This window comes from Cydia splendana, chromosome 23 (assembly GCF_910591565.1).
Source record: "Cydia splendana chromosome 23, ilCydSple1.2, whole genome shotgun sequence".
NCBI lineage: Eukaryota > Metazoa > Arthropoda > Insecta > Lepidoptera > Tortricidae > Cydia > Cydia splendana.
Window position 1 is genome coordinate 9851415 of NC_085982.1, and position 27346 is coordinate 9878760.

The 27346-nt window shown below is 37.4% G+C and overlaps 1 protein-coding gene across 2 annotated transcripts in view; it reads left to right on the forward strand.

The window, feature by feature from the left end:
• LOC134801868 (sperm surface protein Sp17) overlaps positions 1-27346 on the forward strand; it is a 292688-nt gene continuing 265342 nt past the window's right edge. Inside the window, exon 1 of one of the 2 annotated variants that reach the window (XM_063774512.1) lies at positions 1-123. The gene's annotated coding sequence lies outside the window, so the exon portion shown is untranslated. Of the gene's footprint in view, positions 128-27346 lie in introns of both variants that reach the window. The other variant, XM_063774513.1, reaches the window with a different exon arrangement.

Here is a 27346-nt window from a genome sequence, read left to right on the forward strand (position 1 = left end):
CAGTGTTCCCATAGTCGCGGAGCGAAACGGTCGCGCACTCGCCGACGTGCATTCTGAATTCAAAATCTGAAGTGACGTTCTGTGTTGTGATACCGGTTTTTGGATTTGTAAGCTGCTAGTTATGTGAGTATTTTTTTTAATTTAAAGTTTTTTTTTAAAGATGTATTCTAGTTTGTGATTACATGGAGTTTGTATACGTGATTAGTTTAGATAAGTGTATAATACCTAGGTGATAAAATCCTGTATAGGTAGATACTTAAGTACATTTCAGATAAAACAGTACAAGTGAAATAAATATGTTAAGTGAGTGTATTTTGTCTCGGAACCGGTTTAGCATTAATACTCGTAAGAATGATATAAACACTTGAAGAACAGACAATGATATTATGTGGCTTTTTAGGGTTCCGTACCCAAATGGTAAAAACGGGACCCTATTACTAAGACTCCACTGTCCGTCTGTCCGTCTATCTGTCACCAGGCTGTATCTCATGAACAGTTGATATTTTCACAGATGATGTATTTCTGTTGCCGCTATAACAACAAATACTAAAAACAGAATAAAATAATTAAGTGGGGCTCCCATACAACAAACGTGATTTTTGGCCGGAGTTAAGCAACGTCGGGCGGGGTCAGTACTTGGATGGGTGACCGTTTTTTTTTGCCGTTTCTTGCATTATGGTACGGAACCCTTCGTGCGCGAGTCCGATTCGCACTTGCCCGGTTTTTTTGAGTAGTCTGTTTTGAGAACACGCTACTATATTGTGTAATCACAATCATAATAATCATAATATCTTTATTGCGTTCATGTTGGTACAAATAAATACAGGTGACATTTACAAAAATATAGTTCCATAGTGTACAGATGTAGTTCCATCGTATTTTCTCGGAAGCGTTCGTATTTGTCATGCTGCTTCAGTCAACGTCAGTACTTTTTGTACCGAGACTGACTGAAAAAGCAAGACACGTTCGTACGTTTCCGTGAAAATACGATGGAAAATAATTATGCACTACTTACGTCTGTATACGTTCAAATTGGGTGAGGTTCTAGTGCTACGGTGTGTAACAAATCTTACGCGTAGCAGATTTTTCTAATATCTGCCCGATTCGAACTAGAATAGATCTAGAAACGATATGGATTAGATGTGTCAGTGTGAAAAGTGACGTTTTTGTTTGATGAAACGTCGCATTTGACACTGACAGAACAGGTGCTTGCATAAAGTCTAAAATTGCATCAAAAATTCGATTGGCTCCCCTTCTTAAATCAATCTGTGAGTCAAAAGGAGTAACTCTGCAAAAGGAAATTCCACATGATCATCATTTGCCGTATAATTAAGAGCCCATCAACGTACACACCAGCGCCATTGCTAAATTATCGTGGTTATTTAAATTTAACGAAAAATATTTAAAAAATGCGTCCAAAGTTAAAACGGCCGTTTTTTTTTTGAGTTCACAGATCGACGAATCCATCAACATAAAAACTAGTTAGATGTATTCAAAAGGTACTTAAATACAAAATACAGTATGTAGCGGCCCCCTTTTTTAAATATCTTTCTTTAAATTTAAATAACTACGATTATTTAGCAGTGGCGCTAGTGTGCACGTTGATGGGCTCTTAAGTGTACACCACGGACTACATACATCACGTGTTATACATATAACATCTCTCTTTTTCCGTCTGGGGTTACAAACGAAAAAATAACCTCAAGCAATAAACGATTTTTAAACAGCGTTCGTGACTTGGCGGTTAAAATAGAAATAAATAAAATAAAAATAAAATAAAAATAAAAATAGCCTTTATTCCACCATAATTACATTTTTTACATTTCCTTTGCATGCATGATTACATTTTTTAGTTGCATATATTATTTTATTTTGTTGTATTTAAAATATAGAATTGTATAAGATACTAGTATAGGTATTATTCATAAAATATAAAAGATTCAATTTGACATTCAATTTCGATTCCATTTACATTATCTATTTTTATCACAGTCATTTACATTTAAAGCCATTTTTACTATTATATCTATCAAATATATCATATTAATATTAGTATAAATTTATTAATTAACAGTACCTACTTAACATTAATTTGAAATACTTAATTTAACTATCCTTCATTAATTATGGAAGTCGCCTCTTTGGCGTAGGCCTCCCCCAGTGTTCTCCATGTGTCTCTATCTTGAGCTAGTCTTCTCCATACTGTTCCACAACGTTTTTTGAATATGTCTGCCCATCGTGTCTTTGGGTGACCTTGCTTTCGTGTTCCTTTTTCTTTTGGTGGGGTCCATTCTATGATTTTCCTTGTCCATCTATTATCGTTTATTCTACTAATATGTCCAGCCCACTTCCATTTCAATCTTCGTATTCTCTCTATGATGTCAGTTACTTTAGTTTTCTTTCTTATATAATCGTTTCTTACTCGGTCTGATATTCTAATTCCTAGCATACTACGTTCCATCTTTCTCTGTTCCATAGCTAGTTTTGATTCATGTTCTTGTCGTAGAGCCCATGTCTGGCAGCCATATGTTAGACAAGGCAGAATTGCAATTTCGTATAATTTTCTTTTTGTATTAATAGATATGTCCTTATTTTTCATAATTTCTCGTAAGCTCCAGTACTTTCCCCAAGACAGGGCAATTCTACGTTTTATGTCTTTATCAGTCTGTTCTTCAAAAGATATCAGCTGGCCTAAATATATATATTCTTTGACATATTCTATTTCCTTGTCATCTACGTAGATTCTTCTCTTTGGACCATTAGACATAATTTTTGTTTTCGAAGTATTTATTGATAAGCCCACTTTTTTACTTTCCTTCACTACGTCTTGTAACATTTCTTCTAGTTGGTTAGGATCTTCCGCAAAAATTACAATATCATCCGCGAACCGTAAGTTGTTTAGGTATTCTCCATCAATTTTTAGTCCTTTGTTGTCCCAGTTAAGATTTCTAAAGATCATCTCCAGCACTGAACAAAATATTTTTGGGGATATTGGATCACCTTGACGAACACCTTTTTTAATAGGGAAAGCTCTTCCTTCCCTTTCTAGTTTGATCTTTGCTGTAAGGTTTACGTACATGTTATACAGTAGTTCTATGTAATTATTAAAACACGTTAGATATTCGCAACAGACTGACTTTATTCCACGAGTAACGGTACTTATAAGTTTCACACACATTGTGGATAGATGGCGCTAGTAGTAAGGAACATACATTACAATTTTTGATACTATGCCAATACCCCCACTTATCAAAATAAGCTAAACATCCTCAATAACTCACAAGGATAAACATTCTTAAGAAATTAAGAAACCAAAAAAACCACCACCACTACAAAATAAACAACCCCATACATAGGTACATAGGTAAACCTACAAAGAAACAATACCAAGCATTTTCATAAACTTGTAGTGTTTAAGAGAACACAAACCCTTGGTCAATAAATCAGCTGGCATTTCCTCAGTAGGAATGTACTTAATATTAACATAATTACTTTTAACAACATCTCTGATATAGTGATAGCGTACATCTATATGTTTAGATCTATTGTGACTTTGATGACTAGATGCTAACTTCAAAGCACTCTGGTTGTCACAATGCAAATTAATTGTATGAAACTTTCCTGTAATTTCATGTAATAAATTTCTTAAGTAAACGGCCTCTCTGGAAGCTTCAGAGAGAGCAGTGTATTCTGATTCTGTACTAGAAAGGCTAACAGTCTTCTGTTTCCTGCTTTGCCACGAAACAGCTGACCCCGACATAACAAAACAGAAACCAGTATAAGACTTTCTATCTATGGAATCACTTGCCCAATCACTGTCAACAAAACCTTGCAAATCACTATTATTATTACTATATCTCAAACAATAGGTTTTTGTTAACTGCAAGTACCTTAAAATGCGTTTTGCATAATTGTAATGTTCACTATTATAACAATTATTGAACTGACTTAGGTAGCTTACCGAATATGCTATGTCCGGCCTTGTCAAAACTGCCAAGTACATCAAACTTCCTATTAACTTTTGGTAAGGAACATTAGGTAAACTTCCTTCAGTTTTTTCTAAATTTAACTTGGGTTCAATGGGAGTAGTTTGCGTTTTACACTCTGACATCTGAAATTTAGACACTAACTGTTCAATATATTGCTGTTGATCTACAGTTATCACACTTTTATTTTTATCTAAATTTATTCTCATGCCAAGATACTGTCTTACAGGGCCTAGGTCCTTTAACTTGAACTCTGAACTTAATACATTTTTCAATTTTTCTGTTTCAGTGTCATTGTTTGAGAAAATTAGAAAATCATCTACATAGAGCCCGACAATTATCTTTACTTTCCCATTAGTTTTTGCAAACAAACATGGTTCATATTGACTGTTTTTAAAGCCTAATTTACAAAGACATTCTTTGACTCTCTCATACCATGCTAGAGAAGACTGCTTCAGCCCGTAAATAGCCCGCTTTAGTTTCAACACATTTCCCCCACTTTTGTTTGCAAAACCTTCAGGAATTGACATATATATGTTTTCCTTCAGAAAACCATTTAAGAAAGCGGTTGTAACATCTAAATGCGTTATACTCATTCCTAACTTTACACTAAGAGCAAATAATAGTCTCAGAGTTGAATGACGCACTACAGGAGAAAAAGTGTCCGTATAGTCAACACCAGGCTTCTGCGTAAAGCCTTTGGCCACGAGCCGCGCACGATAACGCACATTATTGTCCACATCACTTTTTTTATTGAACACCCACCGACACTTCACTACAGACACGTTACCAGGGTTCTCGACGAGCTCCCACGCATCATTGTCCTCGAACGACTGTAACTCTTCAGCTATGGCACGTCTCCACTGCTCCTTCTCAGGCCCTTCGAGAGCCTCTGAGTATGAGATTTCCTCTGATGATGGAACAGTACTGGGAACGCACATGTTGCTAAAGCCATACCTGTCAGGCTGTTTTCTCAGACGCTTACTTCTCAGCTCAGGTGTTGATGTATTCTGGACTGGTTGTTCTGGCTCCTCATTTGACAGAGGTTCGGTTAATGTCTCATTACCATCAGCGTATACTGAAGAATCTGAAGAGAGTACAGAATGATCCGCATCTGGATCATCAGGATGCGAATCCCCCACTGAAACACTGCTCTTCTCCTCCACACTGTTTGTCAGTGCCTCTTCATTAGGTATCCAAATAGCCAAATCTTCACAGGTGTCGCTACTATCCATTTCACCTTCCATCACAATGACATCTCTGCTGGTAACAATGGTCTTCTTTGAAGGATTATACAATCTGTATCCTTTCACATTCTCTCCATACCCAACCAAGATATGCTGTGCAGCTTTCGTATCCCACTTCAAGCGTTTCTCCTTCGGGATATGTACCATTGCTTTACTACCAAACAATCTAATGTGACTTAAATCAGGTTTTGAACCATACCATAGTTCAAACGGAGTTTTCTCTAAACCTGATACAATGGACCTGTTTTTCAGATAAACTGCGGTGCTGGCCGCCTCTGCCCAAAATCTCTTGTCCAACTTTGCATCATAAAGAAGACACCTAGCTTTCTCGACCACGGAGCGGTTGGCTCGTTCTGGGATTGAGTTTTGTTCTGGAGTGTAAGCATTTGTAGTTTGATGTATAATGCCAGCAGCAGCAAGGTAGGTTTTAAACTCACGGTTGCAATATTCCAGACCTTGATCAGTATGAAATATCTTGATCTTCTTCCCTTGCTGATTCTCTACTAGTGCTTTAAATTCTTTAAATTTACTAAAAGCCTCGTTCTTTTGTTTAAGAAAGTAAATGAAGGTCATTCTGCTGTAATCATCAATGAACAGCATGAAGTATCTGTTACCATTTAAAGAATTAACCTCCATGGGTCCACACAGGTCACTGTGTATTCTGTGACATGTCTCTGTGCTCCTGGTACCAACATGAGTAAAAGGTAACCTCGTTTGTTTCCCTTCACAACAGGTTTCACATTGCGCCTTAGTTATGTCCAAAGATCCTTCATATGACACACCATCAACAATGCCATTTCTCATTTTGTTTAAATCTTGGCTATTAATGTGAGCCAGACGTTTATGCCAAAGCTGTCCTGTAACTACTGGAGCTGCCAACAAACAACTTTGTTTCTGTAGCCGCAGCTTGTATACACCATTAATTAGATCGGCTATGGCAACCAAAGCATTGTTTTTGTCACAAATATAACAATGTTTTTTATCAAAAGTGACACTGTTGCCATTCTTGGTGAGCTCGCTTACCGATAACAAGTTTGTTGTCAAACTAGGCACGCATAACGCATCCTTCACGGTTATTTGACATTCCAAATCCGAAACAATTTCCACGTCTCCGGAACAAACTACTGGCACTCTTTCATCATTTGCCACAATGATTTCTGGTAAACACGGCGTAAAGTTTGCATTTTTCACCCAATCTTTGTTCACCACAAAATGCCCGCTCGCACCTGAGTCCACGTAAAAATCTTCCTTACTGAACTTCCTAGTGAGGAAAACAACACTAAATACGCATTTACTAGCGTTTTTCTTCGACATCGGGCATTGATTTCGATAATGTCCGCCGGATTTGCATCTAAAGCAAATAACCTCTTTAACCTCTTTTGTTGTTGTATCTGTCACTGTCTTCTTGTTTGACATTGACTGCCCGCCATTATTTTTCGGCTTAGTGTTGCTAGAGTGATATTTATTTCTTGCTACAAATGCCGCACTGCTGCCAACTTCAGAATCTTTCGTTACTTCCATGTCAAGTAACTTTGACTTTATGACATCTGCAGTTATCGAAATACCCGAATGTTCAATTGCCATAATCATGGGTGAATAACGGTCAGACAAACCTGCTAACAATAATGATCCTACCCATTCATCGGTTATTGTAAATCCTGTGCCGTTTAACCTTTGAGCTGTTTCGACCATTTGTGTGACATAGTTAGACATCGAGTCACAGTTTTCAAGTCTTATATTAATCAAATGTCGAAGCAAGGTTATCTTTCTTGAGAAACCAGAGTCGTCAAACATGGTCTTCAACTTAGTCCATAATTCCGCTGAGCTCTGTGTGTTCTTGATATGCACGTACAATGCTGGATCAATAGTTAATATTAACTTTGCCTTCGTTTTTGCATCTTCTGTTGGCTTATTTTCAAATCCCTCCGGGGGGTTGATGTACTTGTCAGTTCCATCGAGCACCAACAAGCTTTGGGCCGCAAAACTCCACTCGTCGTAATTCTCCCTGCCTTTCAACTTAGGCACACTGGCAATATAGTTCGTAGTCATGTTTCCACGAATAAACGTTCACTTTTATCTATTTTACACTAAAATAACTGATAAAAACTGGAAACGCCCATAACCTATTAAAACACGTTAGATATTCGCAACAGACTGACTTTATTCCACGAGTAACGGTACTTATAAGTTTCACACACATTGTGGATAGATGGCGCTAGTAGTAAGGAACATACATTACAATTTTTGATACTATGCCAATAGTAATGCTCTTCTATTCCTTGCTGTGCTAGTGCTTCCTAGATTGCGACATGTTCTAATGAATCAAATGCTTTCGTAAAGTCAATAAAGCATAGATATATAATTCTTCTATATTCATTTGATTTTTCCACAATCTGTGTGACAACCTGTATGTGGTCTGTGGTTGAGAACCGTTTACGAAACCCGGCTTGTTCTCGGGGTTGATTTTCATCCAATTTCTTCGTAAGGCGGTTCAATATGATTTTTGAGAATATTTTATATATATTGGACATTAGACTTATCGGCCTATAGTTCCCTAGATCGCCTCTGTCACCTTTTTTATGTAACAAGGTTATTGTAGACTGTGACCATTGTACAGGAATTTCTTTGCTAAATAAGATGTTGTTAAACAGTACCTGAAGCGGACGTCTTAGGGGTTCAACCATTGATTTTAGTAGTTCGTTGGTAATGTTGTCTTCTCCCGGTGTCTTGTCCTTTTTTTGAGTTTTAATGGCATGCTCAATTTCTGTAACAAGTATCGCTGGAACGTCTCCTTCTTGTATTTTTATAGAGGGATATTGTACATAATCTTCTTGTGATGCATATAGGTCTTGGTAAAAAAGAGTAGCTTTATGTAATATTTCAGCTCTGCTGGAGATAGGTTTCCCATGTTTGTCTTTCATGCTTGTTGCCCATTGTGAAGTTCTTTGCAGCTCTCTGTATGCTTGCTTAATTGCACCGGATTTATTTATATGATGTTCAAATATAATTTGTCTTTTCTGTTTCTTATTTTTATCCATTAGTCTGTTGATTTGTTTACTGATTTCTGTGATCTCTCTTTTTGCTTTTTTCGACCTTTTTTCTTTATATAGTTCCTTTCTTTTTTCTAATAAACTGTATATCTTATGGTTTATCATATCTTTCTCCGCCTTCCTTTCTAATGGTATTTGTTTTAGTAGATTGTTAATAACCTTCTCTATGTTGTTATATTGTTTTTGTATATCTGATGAATTCTGAATAGCTTTGGCAAATTGTTCTTCCCAGTACTGTCCACTATCTCCGGTTATAATGGGTAAGTCTCTAGTAATTCTGTTTTTGTTTGTAATCAATCTCCTTGTTTTTCTGTTCTTTATATTTATTTTACTTCTTATCATCCGATGGTCAGTATAAAAGTTTAGGTTATGTATGATGTCAAAAGAGTGTATATCTTGGTGTCTGTTTGTGAGAATATAATCAATCTCGTTGTGGTACAAACCATTTGGTGATTCCCAGGTCCATTTATTTTTCTCTTTTATTTTGAATACACTGTTTATAATTTTTAATTTATTTTCCAGTGCAAACTCAACCAGTCGCTGTCCATGATTAGATCTATTCCCACATGAGTAATGGCCGAATATTGTTTGCTCGCCTTGCCTTGCGCTACCTACTTGCGCATTGAAGTCGCCCATTAATATTATCTTCTTCCGTTTGTTATTCTTTATCACAGTGTCTAGGGTTTCATAGAAGTTGTCTAGCTCTTCTTCTTTACATGATTCGGTAGGTGCATATGCTTGAATCACTATCCATGTATTGGTCGGGGCAAAATTAATTTCTACAATAGCTATTCTAAAAGAGTAGCTACTGAAACCAATTATATTATTTTTCAAGTGTTTTTTAACTAAAAATCCGACACCATAGTTGCCATTTTTTCCTTGACTATGATACAGAATGAAGTCTGGGTATTCTGTTATCATTTCATTTTCTCTTCTGGTTTCTGAAAGTCCAATGACATCCCAGTTTATATTTTTTATCGCATAATTCAGTTCTGTTATTCTATTATCGTTAAGTAATGTTCTGACATTTAAAGTAGCTATATAGAGATCACTGCCTTCATTGACTTGTTTGTTGTTGTGGTTTCTGGTTGGGGGGTGTTGGTCATACTCCTCCACGGGGACCAGCCGGCTTGGAGAAGGTGTTGTTTGTGGGGAGGCGCTCGTTAGTTTTTTTGGTCGTCGTTGTTATTGTCGTTGGTGGATAGGTTTAGTTGGGGTGGGCGTAAGTAGTTTGTGATGCTTTGGGGCCTCGTTTTCTTGGCTTGTTGTTTTGTTTTCTCTTCATTGGATTTGACTACCTCAACAGCGTCGGGAGATTCAGACAGCATCCGTTTTTTTGACTGGTTGTCATTAGGCGTGCGATTTCCTGCTGGATATGATTTTAAAGTAATAATCTTGTTATATCGCAGTGCTACGTTTTTTCCAGCTTGCCGTTCCCTTTTAAGCTCTTCCTGGAGTTCTCTCCGTTTTTGTAAGACAGCCGGGGAGTAATCTTCTTTAATATATATCCCTGTATCTTCCAACTTTTTTTTATATCTAATCAGTTCCAATTTTCTACCTATTGTTGTAATAGTGACTATCACCGGCCTAACCTTATCACTTTTTTTGCCAATTCTACTTACGTTTTCTATTTCCCACCATTGACACTTTATTTCCATTTTATTGTTTATAATGTCTAATATTAATTTGACCAAGGCATCGTAGTTCCGTTCTACTTCCTGCACCCCGAAAAATACTAAATTTTTCTTCCTCAATTTGTTGTCTAGCTGGTCTATAATTATTTGTTGCTTTTCAATTTTTTCTTCCAGCTGGCTTGTTCTGGTTTCAATTAAGGAAAATTTTTGGTCTATGTTTTTGTTTATTGACTCCTTAATGTTTTCTTCCATTTCTTTCATGTCTTGCTTCTGTTTTTGAATGTCATCTTGTATTTGTTGTAACATTTTTTTAATTTCATCCATGATTCCGTGCTACTCAAACTTATCCTCAGTACTTATGCGTGAAACGGAGCGTATCTCACAATTTCCGAACGTAACTTATCTGTCAGCTGGTTTTCAATGTCATGAACTTAGCGGTTACCGTTATGACGTTTACAAATGATAACCTCTGTTGTCTGAGATGTTCATAACTTTCGCGATGTGATTTTTGCGCAATCCACTTGGTTCCACTGTTAAATGTTAACTTTCTTCTTAAATCTTGATTTCGTTCGGAGATTGGTGCACTTTTTACGTTGAACAACACTGTTTTTACTTTATTTTTGATTTAAAATCGTGTACGGAGCAAGTAACTATGTTTCGCCAGCTAGTGTTGCCAGCAGACAAAAATAGAAATACTTACCCGGAAAATTATGACATTCGCAATGCAACTGCATTTTAACAAACTTTTACGACCGAGGCATGTTCATCAGGTTTCAAAAATATGATATTAATTCCATATTAAGTTATCATCCTTAGTCTGTGCGGAAAGAGAAGAGTTGGAGAAGAGTCGTAGAATGTATGGGAACCAATACATTCTACGACTCTCTCTGCACAGACCATAGAGAAATATAAGTAAAGAAAGAGTGGTCCATACATCCGTTTTCTTACCAAAACGCGAGTTATTCCGTAGTCGGCATCTAGCGTCGTTCGATCGGGTCTGGCATCGGGGTCTCCTGTCGAAGTTACCATCTTATGGATTGCCGGAGGGACTATGCAAATGGATCGCTAGCTTTTTGTCCGGCAGACGCATACGAGCAGTAGTAGACGGAAGCTGCTCCGATAGCATGGACATTAACGCTGGCGTTCCGCAAGGTTCTGTGCTATCCCCAACGCTGTTTTTGCTGCACATCAATGACATGTTGTCTATCGATGACATTAATTGCTATGCAGACGACAGTACTGGGGATACCTATTACACAGGCCGTGCCAATGTCCCTCGTTCTGTGGTGCTGGAGAGGCGTGAAAAGCTTGTGTCGGATATTGAGAGCACTCTATCCAGAGTTTCGGCGTGGGGTCGGGACAATTTACTGCGATTCAATTAACCCCACCAAGACTCAAGTTTGCGCGTTCACCGCTAAGAAAACCCCATTTACTGTGGTCCCACAGTTCCAAGGCACAGCCCTTACCATGTCAGGGAGTATTGGGATCCTAGGTGTTGACATCTCCAGTGACGTTCAATTCCGCAGCCACCTGGAAGGTAAGGCTGCGCTGGCGTCCAAAAAACTCGGTGTGCTCAATAAAGCGAGGCGATACTTTACTCCGGGGCAAAGACTGCGGCTTTATAAATCGCAAGTCAGACCCCATATGGAGTACTGCTGTCACCTTTGGGCAGGAGCTCCTGGATGCCAGCTTGGACCCTTCGACTCAGTCCAAAGGCGCGCTGTACAAATCGTTGATGATCCCAAACTCACAAGCGGTATTGAACCTTTAAGTCTAAGGAGAGATTTTGCGTCCTTGTGTGTGTTCTACCGCTTGTACAATGGGCTGTGCTCTGAGGAACTATTTGACATGATGCCAACGGCCACTTTCTATCACCGCACCGCTCGCCGTCGGCAGGGTGTTCATCCTCACACCCTAGAACCTAAATGGTCGCGTACTGTGCGATTTAAGAGGAATTTCCTCCCGCGGACGCTCCGGCTGTGGAATGAGCTCCCTTCCGAGGTTTTCCCGAGGGTCTACAGTATGGGGTTCTTCAAAAAAGTAGTGTACAGGTTTTTGAAAGGTCGGCAACGCGCATGAAACATCTCTGGAGTTGCAGGCGTCCATAGGCTGCGGTGACTGCTTACCATCAGGCGGGCCGTATGCTTGTTTGACACCGATGTGGTATTAAAAAAAAAGTAGCGGAATTTATCAGTACCTACTGCTAGTTGACAATAGATGTCGCGACGAACGAAAACTCTAAACGAGCTTCCGGCGCGTCGTTTTCTATGGATCACCGATCAGCCGTCATAGTAAATGACATGTCAGACGCCGCGGCCCGGGCACGGCCCGGTCTAGCGTGAGTCATCCTTAATCGAGGTATTCGAGGTTCTACTCTAATAATAACATATCAATAGCCGATTGTATAAAGTCTGAATACCGCTTCCGTATTCAATAGGTATTATTTTAATATTTTTAATACACCACCATACAGAATGATGTTATCACTTTGTGGCTACCACCAGTCTGGCACTCACATAAACGCTATCGAGAACGTAACTCATTTACTTTCTATGCATCTCGCTCTCGCTCGTACTCGCATATTAGTGCGAGCGAGATGTATAGAAAGTAAATTACGTAGAGGTAAAGAGAATAGATAGTATAGAGGGGTCCTGTCATAGTAAATCACAAAGTCACAGTAAATTTACTGCCATCTATCGACACACGACTAAAACTCAAAATGAAAACGTATAAAACTATCGAAAAAAATTATATGGATAAATGATTTTATTATTTTTATATCATTTTGACCCATGTTCATTCACTGATACCTATGTGTTAAAATTATTAAATATAAAACGGTGTCGTCAACACCATCTAGCCGACCATAGGCCAAAGGTGTGTACGCCATCTATCCGAGAATGACTTTTTCTTAATTTCCGAGGCACGTTTTTTTCTTAGACTTTATTCATCTTATACGTAGTTACATATATCTTTGGTAGAGGCAAGTAGAGGTTAGCGTATATGTCAGTTTTGACACTGTCAGTGACTACATGTCATTTAACGAAGACAGATCGTTATTTAAACGACAATTTGCTTTATAGCTGTTTATACAGCTTTTATACCGCTTCATGCTTCCAAGTTTTCCAATCATCGAACTTAGACGAATACTTCACTATACAGGGAGCTTTGACAACATGGGTCTAATGTAAGGGAACATCAGTATGTTATGGTTGCTGGTTTTTAGGGTTCCGTACCTCAAAAGGAAAAAACGGAACCCTTATAGGATCACTCGTGCGTCTGTCTGTCTGTCTGTCCGTCTGTCACAGCCCATTTTCTCCAAAAGTACTGGACCAATTAAGTTGAAATTTGGTACGCATATGTAAATTCGCGACCCAAAGACGGACATCTTACGTAAACAAATGAATAATAAACATGGAGGCCACTTTTGGGGGGTTAATGAGAAAATTAAAAAATAATGTTTTTTGAACTATATCGTGTTACATATCAAATGAAAGAGTTCATTTTAAGAATCTCAAATATATATTTTTGTAATTTTAAAATAAATAGTTTAGAAGGTATTTAAGAAAATAGCCAAAAAATGACCATTCCCCCCTCCCCTTTATCTCCAAAACTATTGGGTCTACAATTTTGGAAAAAATATACAAAATAGTTCTTTGCCTATAGATGACAGAAAAACCTTTTAGAAATATGCAGTCAAGCGTGAGTCGGACTAATTACTTAGTTTTTGATCCGACCCCTACGGGTTTTTTAAAGGCAGATAAGGCACAGATTTTACCTGGTTTGATTTCCAAATTTATTAGTCTTTTAATGCTGTTTTTCTTTCCTTAATATCGGCTTCGTGATTCCTACGAACCAAATCAATCTTTTCGAGTTTATAATTTTCCCTCACTGCCCCATTATGAAACACCCTGTATAGAAACAGCATGTATAAGAAAGTTATATGGAGGAGACTGAAGTTTGGCCAAAAGGGCACGAAATTAAGTTTAACTGTTTGTGCCTTATAATGTGAAATGTATAGGTTGGAAAAGTGGCCAAGTGCGAGTAAACAACATTAATAAATAAATAAATATTATAGGACATTTTTTTACACGAATTGACTAAGCCCCACGGTAATGTAAGCCCATGAAGGCTTGTGTTGTGGGTACTTAGACAACGGTATATATAATATATAAATATTTATATACATAGAAAACAACCATGACTCGGGAACAAATATCTGTGTCATCACAAAAATAAATGCCCTTACCGGGATTCGAACCCGGGACCATCTGCTTCATAGGTAGGCGGGTCACTACCCACTAGGCCAGACCGGTCGTCACAATACAACATTAAATTTTAACATTTAAAAATATCCAAAATAATTATTAAAGTAGCATAAAGGCAAAATTCAATACTAAAAGAACAGAATTTATAAATTAATTGATATAATATATCAATTAATTTTAATCGCGAAAAGAAAGGGAAGCGAGTGAACATTTTAATTAGGTTTTCTGGAAAACAAGAATTCTAAATGGCAGAAAGTTATGCTTCGGATTTAGTATAATCCGATCCATAACTTCGCGTCTATTTCATATGTCATAGAAGTCGAAAGTAACTGTATAAAGGGCCACTTGCACCATTCACTAACCCGGGGTTAGCCGGTTAAACCTGGTCACCATGGTTACGATTACAATTTGACACTGGGTTAACGGTTTAACCGGTTTACCGGTTAGTGGAAGTGGCGCTAAAGAGGTTTGGCAATAAACGCGCAGAAAAAAGACTGAGAAAATTTCATGATAACTTTGCAAGTTTTGATAATTATCTTTGTGAAATTGCTAGTCCGGTCCCGGACCGTTCTAGTGTGAGTCGTCCTTTAAGTTTACAATATTGATTACCTACTGTACTTTGATATTTAATACTTAAATAATTACATTTTCACCGGGTAGGGTGAAAAATTTTGTGTACTACACGAGATCAAAGTTATTTACATCTCGTGCGCTTTTGAATCCCTTACTACGCTCAAGATTCTAAATTAGATTCACTCGCTACGCTCGTGAATCTATTATAGAATCTTTCGCTTGCACGGGACTCAAAATAAGCACTCGAAGAAATATCAAACTTTGATCTCTTGTTGTACAAATAACTATAACATGACTCAAATACTGAAGGAAAATATTTAAATAAACTTCATTACTTGCCGTCATTCCTTCATGACAATCCCTACACTATCGCTAAAAATGTAATTCCTTTAAGGTAATGTCATTATTCATGATAGTGTCGGGCCCATATAAGAACCTACTTCTTTGTTAAGGTGATCGTGGACTAGGTAGGTAGTTAATAGTTTATAATTAAGTGAATAATTAAAAATTAATTAATATTGTCCTCCGCTGTCTGAAACCAGTGTTGGCCGAAAGTTAATTCGAATTGAAAATGTTGGCCATTAACCATTATAAATTGAACCTTAAACCGTAACGGACGATTACAGATTACGGTTCAATTTATAATGGTTAATGGCCAGCATTTTCAATTTGGATTAACTTTCGGCCAACACTGTCTGAAACATACGTAATTCTAGTTCAGGCATTTGTAAACCACTTGTATCTATAAATTATTACAGCTGTATTCGAACAATGAGATGCGTCAAATACTAGATATTGAAACGATATGGATCGGGTATGTCAGTGTCAAACAAGTGTCAAAAGTGACGTTTCTTCAAACAAAAATTCTAGTATTTGACGTATCTCATTGTTCGAATACGGCTGTTAGTCTTTAAAAGGGGCCCACTGATTAACAGTCCGCCGGACGGTATCGCCCTGTCAGTTGTTCGGAACTGTCAAAATTTTGTTCTAACTGACAGGCCGTTACCGTCCGGCGGACTGTTAATCAGTGGGCCCCTTAAGAACAACCCCTGTACTATACTTTTCTCAATAAATTATTTGTATTTGTAATATTCATCATCATCATTTCAGCCTATGTACGTCCCACTGCTGGGCACAGGCCTCCTCTCATGCGCGAGAGGGCTTGGGCTATAGTCCCCACGCTAGCCCAATGCGGATTGGGGACTTCACATACACCTTTGAATTTCTTCGCAGATGTATGCAAGTTTCCTCACGATGTTTTCCTTCACCGAAAAGCTAGTGGTAAACATCAAATGATATTTCGTACATAAGTTCCGAAAAACTCATTGGTACGAGCCAGGATTTGAACCCGCGACCTCCGGATTGAAAGTCGGACGTCATATCCACTCGGCCACCACCGCTCCGCTTGTAATATTACAAAGTAGTTATCTGAGGTATTTATGCCACTGTGTCGCTGTTTAATATGGATTGCTTTCCATTAAATGTTTACTATGTATATATTGACATATTGACATGGTCTCATTAGAGAACGACTATAAGATTTATAAGCTACTGTGTACAAACATCAGCACTCCTAACTGTTCATTGTGGACCTTATTACAAAAGGCATAAGGTCCATTGATGTACAGTCAACAGTGTGGGCGAGAGTACAGTCACCAAACGGGATTGTTATGCCATTTAGGGTTCTTGGTATATTGGGAATTCTATAGCGTAAGTATTGAACAACCAATTTAGCTAGGACCCTGAGGCCCACTTGCACCATTCCTCTAACCCGGGGTTAACCAATTAAACCTGGAGTTACCATGGTTACCAGTACAATTTGACACTGAGTTAACGGTTTAACCGCATAACCCCGGGTTAGTGGAATGGTGCAAGTGTAGGGCTTGCATTACGGAATTCCGGAATTTCGAAATTCCGGAATCCCGGACAAATTTTCCGATATTACAATTCCGGAATTGATACAACTGAATATCGAAAATTCCGGAATTGGATTTAAGTACTTTTTTTTAGGTTTTAATACGTTTATTATTGAAAATTGTTAAGAAACTACACTATACTTGTGTTTTTTGTTATTATTAAGTGCCTCATAGTCATTTACTGAACTACCTATAGTATAGGTATATTTTACTTTTCCGTTTGCTAAAGCAGTGGGACAATATTGGCTCATAAAAAAAGCAAAGCGATTTACTTGCTTAGAATAGTCAGAATAGTCTGAATCCTACATAAGCGAATTTTAAGAATTGAAATTTAAAAATATTTGGTCTCTTTATCTTCGATTCAGAGAGAATACTAGGTTAGGAAAAGTAGGAAGCTATTATATTTAACTATTTCATAAAATTATGCTATGCTCGAATGGTTTGCTAGCAATTATAGTTTCGCCAAATAAATACCCCGTATCATAGAAGTGAATAAAAGTAACCATTTTAATAAGGTGGTAAAATAAGAGGTGAAAAAAAAAACGTAGCTACTTCCAATTAAATTTCTCTTAAACAATACTTACTTTAATAAACGTAAAGTATCAGAATTTCACATTTTTTGTTGTTTTATTACTAAAAAATCTAATAAAAATATGATAAACCCTAATTCCGGAACCAGTTCCGGAATTCCGGAATTGGAATCCAATATCGAAAATCAGTTCCGGAATTGGAAACCATCCGATATTGCAAGCCCTATGCAAGTGGGCCTAAATGGTACAACAATCGCGGAGCTGAATGGTACTATTAAATTCCTGATTGTAAAGCTGACCACTGACTAACAGTCCGCCGGACGATATCGGCCGGTCAGTTGTTCGGAACTGTCATATTTTTGTTCTAACTGACAGGCCGATATCGTCCGGCGGACTGTTAGTCAGTGGTCAGCTTAATGGAATTGATGGTGTTATACATGTTTTATGATAACTCAATTGTCAAACGACCAATTTTGACAACGAGAGTTACCGCATAAAGTACAGTACAGTTGTAGTGCATATTTGCATAATTATTTTCCATCGTATTTTCACGGAAACGTACGAACGTGTCTTGTTATTTCAGTCGGTCTCGGTACAAAAAGTACTGAGGTTGACTGAAGTAGCATGACAAATACGAACGTTTCCGAGAAAATACGATGGAAAACAATTATGCACTACATCTGTACTGGAACTGCCGATGAAGACCATAAATTAACGGAATTTTTAACGGTTACTATTCAGTTCTTTTTAATTGAATATTATTTTTCATCCTTCTTTTTACGATTACTTTTTACAGTAACAGCAATAGTAACTTTGTAAACCTTCCATAGTAAAAACACTGTAATTCGATTTATATTACTACAGCAACAGACTGGCTGCCCAATTCGAACTTTAAGATACGTCAATTAATAGATTTAGAAACGATATGGATTAGATATGTCAGTGTCAAAAGTAACGTTTTTGTTTGAAGAAACGTCACATTTGACACTGACATATCTTATCCATGTCGTTTAAAGTTCGAACGTTTTTGCTAAAGCGTAAGACACAATTTTATATTTACAATCCACGAAATCGCAAATATCTACATTTTAACCAGTACGTTCTTACAAGTAACCGCAAACATAACTTTGTAGTTATTCCTCAGTAAGACGATTCTAATTTGGTTCATACAACTTTGTAATAGAGTATATTTTTGCTTGTGGGTGCGTGAGACGTAACGTTTATTTCAGTAGATGCTCAATAAAATCTAATTTCTGCAACGGAAGGTCGACTGTTTGTGTGAATGATTGCTTTATGAAATACGATGGTAGATGGAGTTTGAAATAGAGAGTTAGGCCCCATTCGTATGACAGCTTAAAAAGCGTCGCGTTAAAACCCGACGTTGGCGCTTTTTTACCGTTTCTAATATTTGTGTTCATATGAACGCTTAAAAATCACTTGTGAGTTGTACTGCCACGTACGCATCTCAGCAAAGCCATACTTTATTTGCTATTACGACGTATTATTTGAATATAGATTGAATATTTCAGGAATTAGTAAGCATAAGTTGACATTTTTAAGGTGAAACTAATAATCATTTTGACGATTGACACCAAAAATTGACTTGACAGCCAACTGACAGCAGCGCCGGCGCTTTTTTAACGTTTGTGAGAACAGATATACATGGAGTTCCGTATGATCAATTCAATTAACGGCCAACGCTCAACGCCGAAAATCGAACAGTGCTTGATAAAAAAGCGCCGCGCTTAAAAACATTCAAACGCTTTTTTAACGCGCGTCGAAAAAGCTGCCGTGCGAACGGGGCCTTACCAGTGATCTTCACTGGGCCTTACTGTCATGGTAAATTATGTAGCTACATTACATTTACTGCCATCTTTCAACAGACGATTATAGCCGACCACTGACTAACAGTCCGCCGGACGATATCGGTTGGTCAGTTGTTCGGAACTGTCAAATTTTTGTTCTAACTGACAGGCCGATATCGTCCGGCGGCCTGTTAGTCAGTGGTCGGCACTTTGATCATTATTCTTTCACTGATATGTGTTAACTTGTTAAATATTAATGTTATCGCCATCTACTCGAGAGGCTTATGCTGAAGGTTATGGCGCCATCGCTCGAAAAGATTGCACCATTCCTTTGGCCTATAGTCGAGTAGATGGCGTTAATATTAATATTTAATAAGTTAACATACATCGTCGTATGAACAGAGCCTCTACCATCAGTTTTAACATTGACATAACGCTCACGTCTACGTAATTTACTTTCTGTACATCTCGCTTGCACTATTGCTCGCATATGCGAGTACGAGCGAGATGCATAGAAAGTAAGTTACGTAGACGTGAGCGTATATGTCAATGTCAAAACTGATGGTAGACGTACAGGGTGCCTGCCTAGGTTTAGGCGGAGTATGTCACTTTCGAGTTAAGTCACGTTCTGAGGACGTCACATTCTTAGTTCGTCACATTCTGAGGCCCGTGCCCAGGCCGAGTCATTTTCTATGACGGCTGATCGGTGATCACGTGGTGCTTTCCATAGAAAATGAACCGGACGTTCCGGCCCGGCCCCGGCCCGGTCTCGTGAGTCATCCTTTATACTTTGTCTTATAGGTTTTCTTCAGCATCAAAGTAGCTTACTGTTCTGTCATAATATCATAGCATAATATTGCAAGGGCAGAGTAAAGTACTATTGATTGAGAATTACGTACCTGGTGTAATCATTCCCATACATTATTATAATAGCTCACATCTGTCACCGAACTAGAAATAAGCGTTTCGCGCATTACTTTAATTTAAGGAAACAAAACGTGCTAGTACTCATGGTCTAATAAAACATGGTCTTCTATTCCCAGAGTGACACGGGCCTACGTCACAATAACATTGCCACTTTATTTCAACATAACATGTTACATGGGTACATTATACCTATGGTTAATAAGTTAAAATATTTCTTTATAATATTATAATTTTCATTTATATGTATTTTATCTTAAATTTTACAATAACACGTCATTTTTAATTATTCGTTAGCAATATCTGCCGATTCACGAAAGAAATTTCAGACGTTCGGGTAATTCTGTTTACATTACTGGCAACACAGGATAGCGCTGTCACATTTGACAATTCGGATCTAGATAACTTCATGCCCTGACCGTCATCCTTGTCGAACGCGTGTTAATTGTTATTTCCTTCTCGCTCAGTGTCAGCAGTCGCAGTGTTTTCCAAACTTTTCACGTCGTAAGCTTGGTAATTAATGTGTTACTGTGAATTAGTTTTTCAAACGTTTGTCTTGTATAGATAAATAAAGTTTAATTTAATACATTAGATTTGTTTTATTTTACTATGTTTCTACATGAATAACTTAAAATTAATGCCGTTAAAATAATTTTCACCGTTGGTTAAAATTCTCCCACATTTTAAAGTTTGAGAACCTGTAAACAGCATGATGACGTAGGCCCGTGTCAGTTAGGTCATACGCGAATCTCGGAATAGAGTACCAGGCGGAGTATATTATTATACCATGCTAGTACTAAACCGTCGGTAGATGTCATAGTATAGTTCGTTTTTTTAGCATTAGAAAAAAGGTAAACAATCTTGATGTGTCTTTTAATTGAAAAACACGTTTTAAAAATAAGTCACGGCAAATATGTAACAATTATGAATCAAATACGATCATTTATATTCTTTTGCTTTCATAAGTAATAGTAACTGATTTTTAAAAAGCGTTTTTCAATTAAAAGACATGTCAAGATCGCTTACCTTCTTTCTAATGTTAAAAAAAACGAACTATAGTTATGTAAACTGAAGGTGTAAAATGCCCAGCCCTTGGCACCGAACATTGTGGTTATAAACTAAAATATATAGGGACCAGAACTGAACATCGAAGGTCTTGGTCACTTTTTTTTTCGGAGGTATATAACATCTATTTCAGTTTATAGTTTATATAGCAGTGTTGCTGCTGTTATATACCGGGTGTGGCCTGTACACGAGCAAATAATTATAACTACCTTATAGATTGTACTCCTCAAACGGTGACACTTGTTCAACTACCTACTTTAAAAAAATAGGAAGTTTTTCATCCAAAAAATATTATCTTCAACGCCGTTATCATTGTGATTGACGTTGCTTGTCACGCCTTAATCATAACGAAATTCGCAATACATTGCGTCTTAGAATAAACTCTAAAGTGTATTATAAATCAAAAAGTCAAGTTATTTTTAAAAGTACCCAGCTGAACAAATGTATGTATGTAGTATAAGGAGTACAGCCTACAGTTAAATTTTTTGCTCGTGTTACAGGCCACACCCGGTAATAAAATGTTATTCATATAAAATTCCTACACATTAAAACAGCCCTCGTTCCACATTGCCATGTGTACATGTGTCAGGCCTCATGTATATGGACAGCTCCCTGCGGGGACCTCGCCAAATTTAATTAATAATTTTGGTCGATATTTTTAAACTCCGTATTTTAACTCAATAACACAAAACTTAATCATTTAAAATGTCGCTTTTTGATAAGCTTTTGGCAAGTCTAAAGCTGCAGTTGGTTTGGTTATTTAAAATATTTTCTAACCCCCTTATTCATAAAACTTTACGGGCCTGATTTAGTTAAATTATGTTTTATCCCTTTCTCACAAATACATAGTCAAAATGACAGATAAGGACAAACGATTCATAGCTAATTCAGGCTTGTAATGCGTTTATGAATAACGCCATTAGAGTTTATGCGTGCTATACAAAATACACTGATTTAAACTTTCACGATTATTAAATGATTAAGAATCTTAAAACTTAGAGACGCGATAAAGTCCCGTTGTGCAGTTCTATACAAAATACGACAGTCAAACTCACCTAAATATGATTTATCTTACTCGCTTTCTGCTCGTTTCATAAACCAACACTCGTGTTGTAATGCCATTCGTTATGTAGCAGTCACATAAACTACCTACTGTTTTGTATCAAATTCCTACATTTTTAAACCCTCCTACATTTATTATTGTTTTTTTTACACGAGTCGCCTTATTAAAATGTGGTCCTATAACGCTCCCCTGTGGGACCCCGCCAAATTTAATTAATGACTTTGCCGTTATTTTTAAGCCAGCTTTAGCCGGGACCTGCGGTTTGCCATCCATTATCCGAACATGTTTTAGGCCATTTACATGGTACGATTTTTATACAGGCATTTCTCTTCTTTTTATTTCTCCTTCGGCCGCGTAGGTACGTCACCGACCTTTCGTAACTGGTAAGGACCTTTCGTAACGAAGGAAGAAAACATTATCTTTATACGATACTGGTTTCGAATAAGGCGTTATTTTTCTTCACACGTAATCGGTCACCATCGTTCGAAAATGGTTCGTATCCAGTTACTCGGTGATTTTTCTCAACACGATGCGTACCGTCCTCCACCCGTTTACAGGACTTTTATCGGATTAAAGTTGTATCACATACTATTGCAGTAGGGAATCCAAGCGGTAAATATTTAATAGGTATGAGAAATACAGGTTATTTACCGGATTACCGGTAATTTCTACTACTTGTACAATTTTTTCCCTGTTTGCATTTCCTAAATTGCAAGCGGGGTTTCGTACTAAAAGTCAACAGTTTCGTATATCACTATCGAAACACAAACTTGATGATTGCAATGGCAACTTACTCGTACTATAGGGTATTACTCCAAAAATCGTAGCATGTAAATGGGCCTTAACTGTGAAAAAGTTAATCTGGGATGAAAAGCTTTTTGTAAATAATTGTAATGAGCGATAAAATAGGTTTCGCGCATTGAGGGTTCCCTTCTTGTTGTTGTTTTAATATTTTTTAGGGTTCCGTACCTCAAAAGGAAAAAAACGGAACCCTTATAGGATCACTCGTGCGTCTGTGTCTGTCCGTCTGTCACAGCCTATTTTCTCGGAAACTGCTGGACCAATTAAGTTGAAATTTGGCACATGTATGTAAATTAGTGACCCAAAGATGGACATGTTTTTTTCATAATTTTAAAATACATAGGTTCGAAGTTATTTAAGAAAATAGCCAAAAAATTACCATCCCCCCCCCCCTTTATCTCCGAAACTACTGGGTCTAAAATTTTGAAAAAAATACACAAAATAGTTCTTTACCTATAGATGACAGGAAAACCTATAAGAAATGTGCAGTCAAGCGTGAGTCGGACTTATGTACGGAACCCTAAGGTCGCCTCCAGAATCTCGCGAACTAAATTGACATGAGTTTGACAAATAAAATGATACCAGGAATAGCAAAGAAAAAATAGTCACGAGTATATGTCGATAAAATGATATCGATAAGTAAGATATTGCACTTACTACCCTGTGATAATTGTTTAGGGGTCACAAACGATTTCGATTTATATGAATGTGACGAGAAAAGTGTTGTTTTCAAGTTGTCGACATAAATCTAAAATTGGTGATTTAATTTTGTACATTTGGCCGGTAGATGAGATTGATCCATAATAATTTAAATTCTGACCTAATTGTCAACTTGAATGTCCAGTTTAGGGACTGGTCTTACAATCGAAGCAATAGGGAATAGGGATCACCGAGACGATTTTTTTAATTTTTACGTCCACCCCACACAAATTAAATGAGTAATTAATCACATTGTACGAAATATTTCCCGTCTAGGCTGACCTTATTTGTAATTTGAGCCAAAAACACTGTTTCTATGTTATCACCTGGCGGCTTAGCACGGTCGCGTTTTTATCCCTTGTCACCATGCCTGTCACGTTCTAACAAGTATGTAAGTGCGAAAGGGACGCGCATAGTGATAGTCGATAAAAATGGAACCATGCTGAGCCCGCTGAACTTGTTACTCTAGCTGTAAGCTTTCCTAACAAATAAATAAAATAAAATATTTATTTAATTACAATATGTTTATCAAATATATATCCTTGTTTGTATTACTATAAAATTGCCAAACTGTGGTATCATTTGTGCTCATTGACCTGTCAATTTAGTTCGCGAGATTCTGCAGGCAACTTTAGAAACGCGAGTCTGACTCGCACTTGGCCGGTTTTTTTTATAATATTCAGCTTAAGAACAGAAATGATAATCTACCTTTACAAACTCATGTATACGTAGGTGAGGTATACATCATTCGTAGTGCATATACTTACTTCCAAATTTCAAGAAAAGAGTTAAAGTCTTTTATTCCAAATTATTTTTATTTAAGTTTTTCCTATTCAGAAAACGATACCATTTACACCAGCGGTCGGCAACCTTTTAGCAGCCAAGGGCCACATAGTAGTTAACAAAGTTGACGCGGGCCGCACTTTGGAATATTTGTGACTTTATCAGACATTGTCGTTTGTCAATATTACATACAAAATAGCCAGGGAGGTTCGCGGGTCGCATGCGGCCCGCGGGCCGCCTGTTGCCGACCTCTGGTTTACACCCTTAACATAACTATTTTTACAACCCTTATATTCAACACATTGATGATGTCAACCGTCCATTTAATAATTAAATTAAAGTATGTACATTTGTAAATGATATTATCCAATTACCCATTCGGCACATGAGTTACGTTTACGTGACTATATTCATTAACTAATCACCAAATTGGGGTTAATTAGAGTAACTTTGCTAATTCCACCGGCCTTTGTGTCACGCTTGGCCTATTGGACACAGACCGCAAATTGAACTAGACCTCCTAGATAGTGTTCTTAAGAATGTGGACGACCGCGCGGAACCGCCTTTTCGTACAAACGTACCTTTTCCTCTCTGAGTGCCTAGCCAAGGTGACAATCGCTTGCGCTACGACAACGCAACGTTTCAATAGGGTATTTGACTGTATTTAAAATAAATCACGTCATGCAAGAAATAAAGCACCAGAAGATTAATAGAGACACGTAGCAGTTATTTTTAGACACAATTTCTATTTTAAAACCCGTATAAAACTATAAGGGGTAGGTAATTTGATTGTGAGGTCACATGCTAGTGTTTCATATAAATTCCATAGTAGCAAAATCGTTTTTAGAAGCGCTGGTGGCCTAGCGGTAAGAGCGTGCGACTTGCAATCCGGAGGTCGCGGGTTCAAACCCCGGCTCGTACCAATGAGTTTTTCGGAACTTATGTACGAAATATCATTTGAATTTACCAGTCGCTTTTCGGTGAAGGAAAACATCGTGAGGAAACCGGACTAATCCCAATAAGGCCTAGTTTCCCCTTTGGGTTGGAAGGTCAGATGGCAGTCGCTTTCGTAAAAACTAGTGCCTACGTCAAATCATGGGATTAGTTGTCAAGCGGACCCCAGGCTTTCATGAGCCGTGGCGAAATGCCGGGATAACGCGAGGAAGAAGAAGTAGCAAAATCGTTTTGACAGTTCGAAAAAGATACTGATTTGACTCGTAGCCAAATACCCTATTGTGTCTCTCTATCACTCTTTCATATTAGTGTGGTATAAAATATTATTTGTCGTTGAATAATAGAGTGCTCATTCTATACATCAGTTTTGGTCCCAAAACGACTATTATTTTTCGCAGTCGACATCTAGCATCGAGTAGCGGAATTATCAGTACTGCTACTTGTATACCAGAATTCTCGAGTGTCGCGACTCACAAAAATTGTATTGAACAACAATTTACAACTAATATTAAAAGCAGAAGGACTTGAAAATAGAGTTCCGATTAATTCGGTTATAAGAGTTATAACATTAGCTGAAAATTATTGAGCATTACTACCGTATTCGAACTTCAAGATATTCACAAGAGACGTAAGACACGTAATTACTAGATCCATTCTAGATACGTTATAGTTTAGATATCAACTAGGGGCCTGATTTGGATTTTGAAATAGACATCTTTTAGACATCACCAAGATACGATAACGATATATTTAAGATCTAACCTGTCAAATATGACATTTGCGCGATTCTGGAGATACTGTTGAATGATTTCCACAGGATATCTAATATGTCTAAAAGATATCTAATAGATGTCTATTTCAAAATCCGAATCGGGCCCATAGACTTTTCGGTCGTCGCAACATCTATTGTCAAGTAGCAGATAATTCGGCTACTCGATGCTATAGTTCGTTTTTTTGGCATTAGAAAAAAGGTAAGCAATCTTGACGTGTCTTTTTAATACATAACACTATTGAAAAATAAGTCACGGCAAATACCTATGTAACAATTATGAATAGTCTTTTTCTAATGCTAAAAAAACTAACTATAGATGTCGACTACGAAAATAATAGTCGTTTTGGTACTAAAACTGATGTATGGAGTGAGCACTCTTTGTATTTATTTCTCTATGGTAGAGGTGATATGTTCAACCTGTATCCTCGTATGTGAGCACGTACTTGTAAAACTCCCGTTACAAAGATATGAGTTACAAACGAGAGGCTTCAAAGACTGTAATCTGAATAACCATGAATAACGCGTGCTGTTCAACAATGCACGCCGATTTTAGTGAGCAAACTCTTGCAGTTGAATGCAGCATTTTAGCTTCTTCTCACATTAATAGTATATATCCTAGTGCTTGAGATCTGCTTTTGGCAAACTAATACCAAGAATTCGCACAGGTGGGCTTTTTTTGAAGTTGTACACTACACATTTTTCAAATTGGGAAAATTTTATGTTATTTCTACCGTGAATCACGAGCTCTTTCCATCCATATTGGAAGAAAGAAGTGTCCCAAAATTTCCATACATTTTACGACCCTTCCATTTCGTTAAAAGTCTATGAAAAATGCCAATGAAATGAAAATAATTATATTAGGAACCTTTTTTTCTCCTATTACAACTGAAAGAAAAAGGGTTTTTGGTCTTCGAAGGCCGCAAAAATATGTGACACGATCTTATGGCTTTACAAATAAGATCGTCTGCCGTATTCTAACTTCAAGATATTCACAAGAGACGACATGCACGAACTAGATCCATTCTAGATACGTTATAATTTAGATATCAACTAGTTTTCTTTTGCAGCGCAATTCGGGCAACCAATGTCACTTTTACGTTAGATAGAGTAAGATATCTATTAGATGTGAATTGGATCTCTAAGTCATATCCTGTGGAAATCGTTCAACAGTATCTCCAGAATCGCGCAAATGTCAAATTTGACAGGTTAGATCTTAAACATTATCGTTATCGTATCTTGGTGATGTCTAAAAGATGTCTAATAGATGTCTATTTCG